Source organism: Grammomys surdaster, unplaced genomic scaffold, assembly GCF_004785775.1.
Source record: "Grammomys surdaster isolate TR1022 unplaced genomic scaffold, NIH_TR_1.0 228, whole genome shotgun sequence".
NCBI lineage: Eukaryota > Metazoa > Chordata > Mammalia > Rodentia > Muridae > Grammomys > Grammomys surdaster.
Window position 1 is genome coordinate 514,730 of NW_021604673.1, and position 8,861 is coordinate 523,590.

The following is an 8,861-nucleotide window of genomic DNA, read 5'->3' on the forward strand; positions in this document are numbered from 1 at the left end:
CTCTCTCTCTCTCTCTCTCTCTCTCTCTCTCTCTCTCTCTCTCTCTCACACACACACACACACACACACACACACACACACACAGGCACAGGCACACACAAAGAGGGAGGGAGGGAAAGAGAGAGGAATGGGGGGATAGAGGGATGGGGAACAGAGGGAAGGAGGAAGGAAGAGAGAAACAGATGCAGAGCGATATGCAGAGAAAAAGAGGGCTGCTGAGATTTTGAGAGAAGCTCTAAAATGTTCTCCTAATGAAAACAGTAGAAATGTAGATGAGAATCAATAATCCAGGCTCTCCTAATTGCTGGGAATTTTCAGCTTACTCTCTGTAACAGATTATATGGTTGAATAAAAGAACTTACAGTTGATGGTCATAGAATGTCTAGAGTAAATTCAAATGAACTACACACAGGAATAAGAAAAGCAGCCTTCAAGAAATGGGCAAAAACTGATTAGGTATATTCCAGGGCAAAATCAAAAGCTAATCAAAAGCCTGGACATGACACCTAATAAGTAAGTATTTCAGTATGGAGGAATATACTCAGGCTATCTCAAACAGTTGGATCAATGACATTACAAAAAAGTATCCCTAATCTATGACAGGAGATTAAAAATTAAATCTATAAGGCTTCACCTTTCAAATACCACTCATGTGTATTTTGTATTTTGTTTTCTCATTAACCTAGAATTTTGTTATTTGGAGGACTGTCCAGTCAATTTTGAACTTGTTCCCTTTAATTGCATGTGTAACTCATTCACCAGGAAGGAATTTGAATGCTATGTTAGATGTGCTGTTATTGATGTATGTACACTGAGTACTATTTGTCAGAAGCTGCAAAATTTGAACATTGAAGTGCCTATATTTTACACTTTCTGATGTATATCTCAGGCCAATCATCATAAACAAAACAAAATAGCTCTAAGACTCTATTATTAGATTTCTTCCATTGGGTGATGCTGGATTGGAACATAGCCAGGTTAAGAAAGCATCTTCAACCATGACCCATGACCTCAGTCTACAACCTGTATTTGTCAATAATTTTTTATTACAGTATGGCCACAGACATTTGTGATATCTGATCTATAGCTGCCCTCACCAAAAATAAGGGCCCACTAAGTTATCTCTTTACTGCCAATCCCTAATTTACAAAATGGACAGAAGATCTTGTCCTGAAAAAATCCTGAAATCAAGTACAGTTAGGAAAGTAAAAGTAAAAAGAAAATTTTAACTCATGCATGCAAAGAGTGAAAAAGTGTTCAAAGCATAATTTAAATGAGTAAAATGGTACCACACCAAAAGGATGATGACAGGATGGATGTAATAAAGCCTGCATTCTGTCCCTATGTTGTCCAACTTCCTAGTGATTCTGTTCCCTCTTAGCTCTACCCATGTTGTTCATGGGATAGACCATTTACCCACTAGAAAATGTCTGAATGTGAACTGCTAAAGATACTGTCCTCACCATGTTACAGTGCCAAATCCTAGCTGTCTTTGTACTCTGTTACTCAGGCTCTGTCAGGACACACCCATGTTCCCAACCTGCATTTTCATCTATTTCATAGTAGAAATAGCAGCCATTAAAATACCAAAGAGACATAGCCTGCCTTTCACAGGGAAAAAAATCCACTTCCATTAGCAGTCATAGATGAGCACAGCTATTCCCCTAAAATAGACAAAAATCATATGAAGCAGAGCACTGAGAGACAGGAACACAGATTACATTCTTGAATAATACCTGTCTGTGTTGTGGTCTCAGTTGCAAAATGAAATAGCTTTTACCCACATCCAATTTATACAGAAGTATGAGTAACATATGTGTGTACTATATATGTAAATGTAGATAAATTTATGTTACACATACATTTTTAAAATACTATAAGGATATTGATATACAATTAAAGGCAAAATTCAATGATAGGTATGTTGAATAATTGTGCAGCTTAAGATAGCTCTCTTCCTACTGTGCCAAACTCTTAGACCAGAGCCTAGCATAATCGTCAGAGCCTTCATTCAGCCACTGATAATAGCAGATGAAGACCCATAGCCAAATGTTAGGCAAAGCTTGGGGAATACTGGAGAAGAGTGGAAGAAAGGATTGTAGAAGCCAGAGAAGTCAAGGACACAAGAACACAAACAAACAAAATCAACTAACCAGCGCTTATAGGAGCTCACAATTGATTGAACCAACAGACAGGGAACCTGTAGGGTTTTTACATAGATCCTCTGTACATATATATTGTGGTTATATAGCTTGGTATTCTTGTGGAACACTTGGCAGTGAGAATGGGGATGTCACTGTCTCCTTTGTCTGCTTTTGAAACCCTTTTCCTCCTGCTGGGTTGCCTTGCCCAGCATTGATATGAGGATTTGTGCCTAATCTTATTGCATTTTGTTATGCTATGTTTGGTTGATATCCCAGGGAGGCCTGCTCTTTTCTGAAGGAAAACAGAGGAGGAGTGAGTGGATCTAGGGAAGAGGGGAGGTCGAGGGGAGACTAGAAGAAAAGGAAGGAGAGAAAACTGCAGTCAGGATGTAATATATGAGAGAAGAATAAATAAATACATTTTAAAAATAGCTATCTTCCTGATGTATATTATTTTAGAAGCAAGAAATACATATGAATTTATACATGGTATTATTTAAAATAAATAAAAATAAAGAAAATTTCATTTTTGTATGGCTTGGGAGATATTGCCAGAGGGAAAGTGCATGCCATGTAAGAAAGAGTGCCTGAGTTCAATTCCCAGAACCCAGGTAAATAAAGTCAGGCATGGTAGTATATACTTGTAACACCAGGGATGGAGAAACAGGGACAGGTAGAACCCTGGAGCTTACTGGTGAATAAGCCTGGTGTTCTCTAGGAACCCCAGATCCCAATGAGAATATCTCAGAGAAACAAAATGAGGTGGCTGATTCCTGAAAAATGACACTCAATAACATTCTCTTTGACATTCATAGTCATAGGCACACACATGAACATTCATACACACATCAAAAATAGGTTCATATTACACTAAAAGATATTACACTAAAGCTAGAAAGAATGTGATTTAACTGTCCTATTATTAAATAAATGATGACTCATTCAGTAAACACATTACCAAGTGTAATATATTATGTAATCATGAGCTCATTGGTAAAAGAGAAACACAAACTTTAATAGTTTATATTTTGGATTGGAGATAAAGTGGCTATAAACAATTTAAAACTCAAATATATAGAATGTTAAGCAGCGATAAATGCTATAAAAAAGTGAAGCATGAAGGAGAAATTACTATAAGTGTACATCACAACAGGCATGACAAGAGGAGGAGGAGGAGGAGGAGGAAGAGGAGGAGGAGGAGGAGGAGGAGGAGGAGGAGGAGGAGGAGGAGGAGGAGGAGGAGAAAAACAACAAGGGCTATATTAGCTACTCTTTGCCATGTAATAAATGATAAGAGGCTTAGTTATGTAAAGCAACACATAACTATGCTGTCAAATACTCTGTAGGTCAGGAGTCCAGGCAAGTTTAATTTTATTCCTGGTTCAGAGCTTTTTCTAGAGCTGTTGTCACTTTTGAAAGCCTTGTGAGATGGTATACTGTGTGGGAGGATTTGTTCACACACTTGATGGTTAGGATTCAGCAGTTCCTCAGCAGTTCTTAGATCTGTGGCCCAGGCACCTTGATAGCTCTTGAGTCCTTTGTCATATATATAAATCTTAGTAATATAAGTCTGCTTCTTAAAAGGCAGCAAGGGAGAATCTTCAGATAATTATAGTCTTTTGGACCAAACAATGGAAACAATACTTTGTCTTGTTGGATGAATTCTAATTTTCTAAAAAAACCTAGCATAATTATTTCCTGTGGATATGAAATGACTACCATCCTCACAGATAAGAGACCTCTGATGCTGACCTACAGAATACCTTGGCCCAACTCTCCTAAGCCATCACTGACCACCAAAAATAAAAGAGTATTATGATAGCTAGGTCTGTGGTAATGATGATGGGACTTACAAATTAGCTAAATTTCAATTTTTTTTGTTTATTTTTGTTGTTGTTTGGTACATACTCTGTTGATTATAAAATTACTATGTTCTTACAGTCATCCTAGAATAATAAATCTGTGCTAAGTCCTTTAAAAAAAGAGAACTAACTATCATAATATATACCTATACCTATGTCTATACCTATACACTTGTTTGTAGTCAGTAGCAATTAATGAAAAAAAGGCTATGAATTTGAAAAGGGAAGGTTATATAGGAGGGTTCGGAAGAAAGAAATAGAAACAAAACTCAAAACTCTAAAAGAAAAGAAAAAAGATCATATGGTGGGCTGTGGCAAGCAAGCTAGCTCAGTGGGTAAGAGTACTTCCAATAAGCTTCAGGACCTGAGTTTCATCCCCTGGACCCACACAGTGGAAGGAGAAAACTAGCTCTTGGAAGTTGTCCTCTGACCTCCCCATGCACACAATCCCATGCCCATGTGTACATACACAATAAATCATAAAGGTACATGCTACAAGGAACTAAACTAAAATTTTAAAATCACTTATTAATGCTGTAGAATACAACCTTGAAATACTTAAATATTAGTTTCTTTCTTTCCCTTTTTTTCCTTTTCTTTCTTCTCTTTTTTCTTTTGATTCAGGGCATTGTAGGCTTATGCCACCAAACCCAGCCGTGATTTTAGTTTCTTAAAGTACTTCCAATCCTCTGGATCACACACACACACACACACACACACACACACACACACACACACACACCACACCACACCTTACTTACACCTTAAGGAATTTTTTTGAGACATGGAAAAACCATTGTGATGTTATTTTTTAATGGGAATTTTGTTCTTGCTGTTTTAGGGGAGAACATGTTGTTCCAAATATTGTACAAACACTTTCCCAAGATTTATTTCTGTCTGGATGATCAAAACAAGTGCAGCAATGTCCAAATTTGCAGGCTATGTATAATATTCTCCCTCAGGCTTTGAAACCCCTCAAAAGCCCCAGCAATCTCCTGCTTTGTCTTTATAGTAATAGAAACTGAATAGGACCTGGGGGAAAGTGAAGCATGAGCCCCAACTGAGGGAACTCCACTGCCATGGAAGATTACTAAATACTCAACTTTATTCCCTCCCTACTGCAAACATGGGGCTTTTTTAAATCACCAAATGAGCTGTTTTTCTGTTTGTCTTTCAGGAGAAAACCCATACTGCACATTATGAAACATTTGGCCCTCCAAAGAGAGGCTGAAATGTCCAAATGACTCATTCATGAGGCATAACAAGAAAAGGTCATTGTTAGTTAATTAGAGACAATGTGACCTTCCATGATGCAGATGCGTTCAAAAGGCTAGTGGTTATTTTTGTAGTTAATATCTCCAGGAAAAGAATTCTCAACATTTATCTTGTGATCATAAAAAATAAATGATGAAATGGGTAGGGGTGGAGTGCTGGCTCTACAGTTAAGTGTGCTTAATGTTCTTGCAGAGAACTTGGGTTTGGTTCCCAGAATCCACACGGGGTAACACACAGCCACCAATAACTCCAGTTCCAGGTATCCAACAACCTCCTCTGACTTCCCTAGGCACAAGGCATGCATGTGGTGCACATACAGACAAGTAAGCATACACAGAAATAAAAATAATTTTTTAAAAATATAAGGAAGTAGCATGGAATATTTCTTGGGCTGAGCTGTATAAGATATGCAGCTGAAGGGCCTGAGAACATGACTCAGCACTTAAAGGTGGCTGCTCCTCCAGAAGACCCAATTTTGATCGCCAGCACCCACATGATATCTCATAACTATCTCCAGTCCCAGGGAAACTGATGCCCTTTTATGGCCCCAAGAACACTTGTATACACATAGTATAAAGACAAACATACAGGCAAAACACCTGTACACACACAAAAGACATAAAAAAAACCAAAAAGTTTTGAAAGAAATGTAACTGAGGAAATCAGAGGAAATGGCTAGTGAGCAGCATTCCTCTGTGTTCTCTGCTTCAGTTCCTGCCTTGACTTACCTTGATGATGGACTATAAACTATAAGCCAAATAAACAATTTTCTCTTCAAGTTGCTCTTGATTATGGTCCTTATGACACCTAAAGACAAGTAAACTATGGAAGAAAGATGAATATATGTACACACACAGGTACAAATGCACATATAAACACAGGCACATATGCACATGTACCTGTATATATGAACACATAGCACATGCACACACAGGTACAGATGCTGATATATACACATCATTCACATACAGGTACAGATGCACATGCACCCAAGCACATTTATGAACACCCACAAGCACACATGCACACAAAAATGGCCCCTAAAACAATTATATGATATATAATATGCCAAAGGATCACATCTGGTTATTATATAAAATTATGTGTGCATATGAATTAAATTGACTTTAAGATAAAATTACAAGAAAGCAGTTATTTAAGTTGGCAAAAAGTACTGACATGTTTGGCTCTGGGTTTGAGAAGAAAGGAAAAGAAACCATCTCCTATCCTATGGCATTCCAGCTGAACTAGTGGAGATGATCATCTGGAATCTTCCTCTATAACTTTATCTAGCTTCTTTCATCCTCAAAATCCTTTCTTCTTACTGGATGACAGCAGAGAAAACTTCAAATACACAGTAATTCTTCCTGACTTTAATTCTTTTTAAAGAATTGTAGCCATAATGAGCAAATAGGTTTGGAATTCATGGTAGATTGGCTCCTTTAGGCCCTGATTCATACAGCAAGTGTCAACTGTGTACTAGATGCTTTTGTTAAGTGCTGGGCTTACACAGTGCAACACTACAGAATTCCAGTCTCTAACTTCCTCAGATTTTCTTGGAATCAAGACAACTTTGAGTTGTCATGAAGTGAAATGAACAAAGAAATGAAAACAAGTGAACAAAGAAAGAACTGTTTCCTGAAAAACAGAGTAAAGAGTCTGTGTGTAGAATGTCTTCATTGAGGAATACTACTTACTGGCTTGCTCTCAGGCTCAGATTCAGCTACCTTTCTTACATAGACAAGATGCAGGTGCCTAGGGATGATACTCCCCACTGTAGGCTGGGCCCTACCATATCAATTAGCAGTCAAATAATGTCTCAGAGACAGGCCTACATGTCAATAGAGTGGGGAAAACTCTTCAATTAAAGTTTCTTTTTTATGCATATCAAGTTGACAACCAAGATCTCTCTCTCTCTCTCTCTCTCTCTCTCCCTCTCTCTCTCTCTCTCTCTCTCTCTCTGTGTGTGTGTGTGTGTGTGTGTGTGTGTGTGTGTGTGTGTGTGTGTTTTACTGGTTTTTCTTCTACCATCCATCAAGGTTGTTCCTCTTTATTCCCCATTCTACTTCCACAGACTGACCACCAGATCACTCATGTGAAGAATTTAGAATGCACCTGTCCATGTTTTAATAACATATTTGATCATCAATGAACACACAGAATTGGGTTCTTGCTTCATAAAAGCAAAACATTATAAACCTGCTTCTACTTTGTCTTTCACTTTCCACAACACACAGAGAACTTTTTGTACTTTTACTGACATACTCAAATAGTTGTTTGAATGTCTGTGTGCCATACCACATCACTGACACCCTTGAATTTATGCAACAACACCTATATTGAAAGGTGTTTACTTTTTTGCACCTTCATGTTAGCATTCACAATGCTCAGTATGTATTAGGAGCATTATTACCTACTGTGATTTGTTTCAAAAGGTGAGAGGATTAGCTCAGAGTGTGTATATGTACTATTCTAATACTCACCAACATATTAATATTCAATATCTAACTGTCTCATATACAATAATATATTATCCTCAAATTGCCCTATTTATTTTTTGTGTATATGCTTAGCATTTTATTATTTGTGCAAGGAGGTATGGCACATACCCAGCACATGTGGGAAGAGTGTCTGCACCCTCATGCCTATTAGAGACTAGAGGAGGACATCAGGTGTCCTGCTGTAACAATCTTCAGCTTATTCCTTTGGGACAATGCCTTTTATTAAGCCTAGAGCTATTCTGACAGCCAGCAAGCTCCAGCAATCATCCTGTCTTTGGACAGGAGTCAAAGCTGCCACAATGCTGGGACTACAGGCATGTGCAGACAAAGCCAACTTTTTACACTAATTCAAGTGTAAAAGGAACTCAGGCTCTCAGGATCACATAGTATGTGTTCTTACCCACTAAGCCATCTCTCCTTCTCAACTTTGTCTCCTTTAATGCACACCTCATGTCTTTCCTCCTCTCCCTCTGGAAACCAGTAGGTAACAGGTGCCCTTACCATGAGCAAAAGTAACTCAGTTTTCTAATGGACATGCCAATTTCATGGGCTACAGTAATTATTTGACCAAATGTAACCAAATATTATATTGTACACACTAAATGTGTGCAATTTTTAAAAATTGGGGGATTTAGAAAAAAATGATATTTCCTCTAAAATATATGCAAATACCCCACTACAAATGAAGTACAGAATTATACAGAGTTCTCAAAAATTGAAATGCAAATGACTGAGAAGCTTCAAAGAAAATTTCAACACTCTTTGCCATGAGGAAAATGCAAATTAAAACTACTTTGAGACTTTATCTTACTCCAGCCAGAAGGGCCAAGACCAATAAAACAAATGACAGGACATGCTGGCAAGGATGTGGTGAGTGGGATACATTTACTGATGATGGGACTGCAAACTTGTCTGGCCCTGTGGAAATCAGGGTGCAGGTTCCTCGGAACCTGGGAATGGCTCTACCTCAATAGTCAGCTATACCACTCTTGGATATATATATGTATATGTATATGTATATGTATATGTATATGTATATGTATATGTATATGTATATGTATATGTATATGTATATGTAT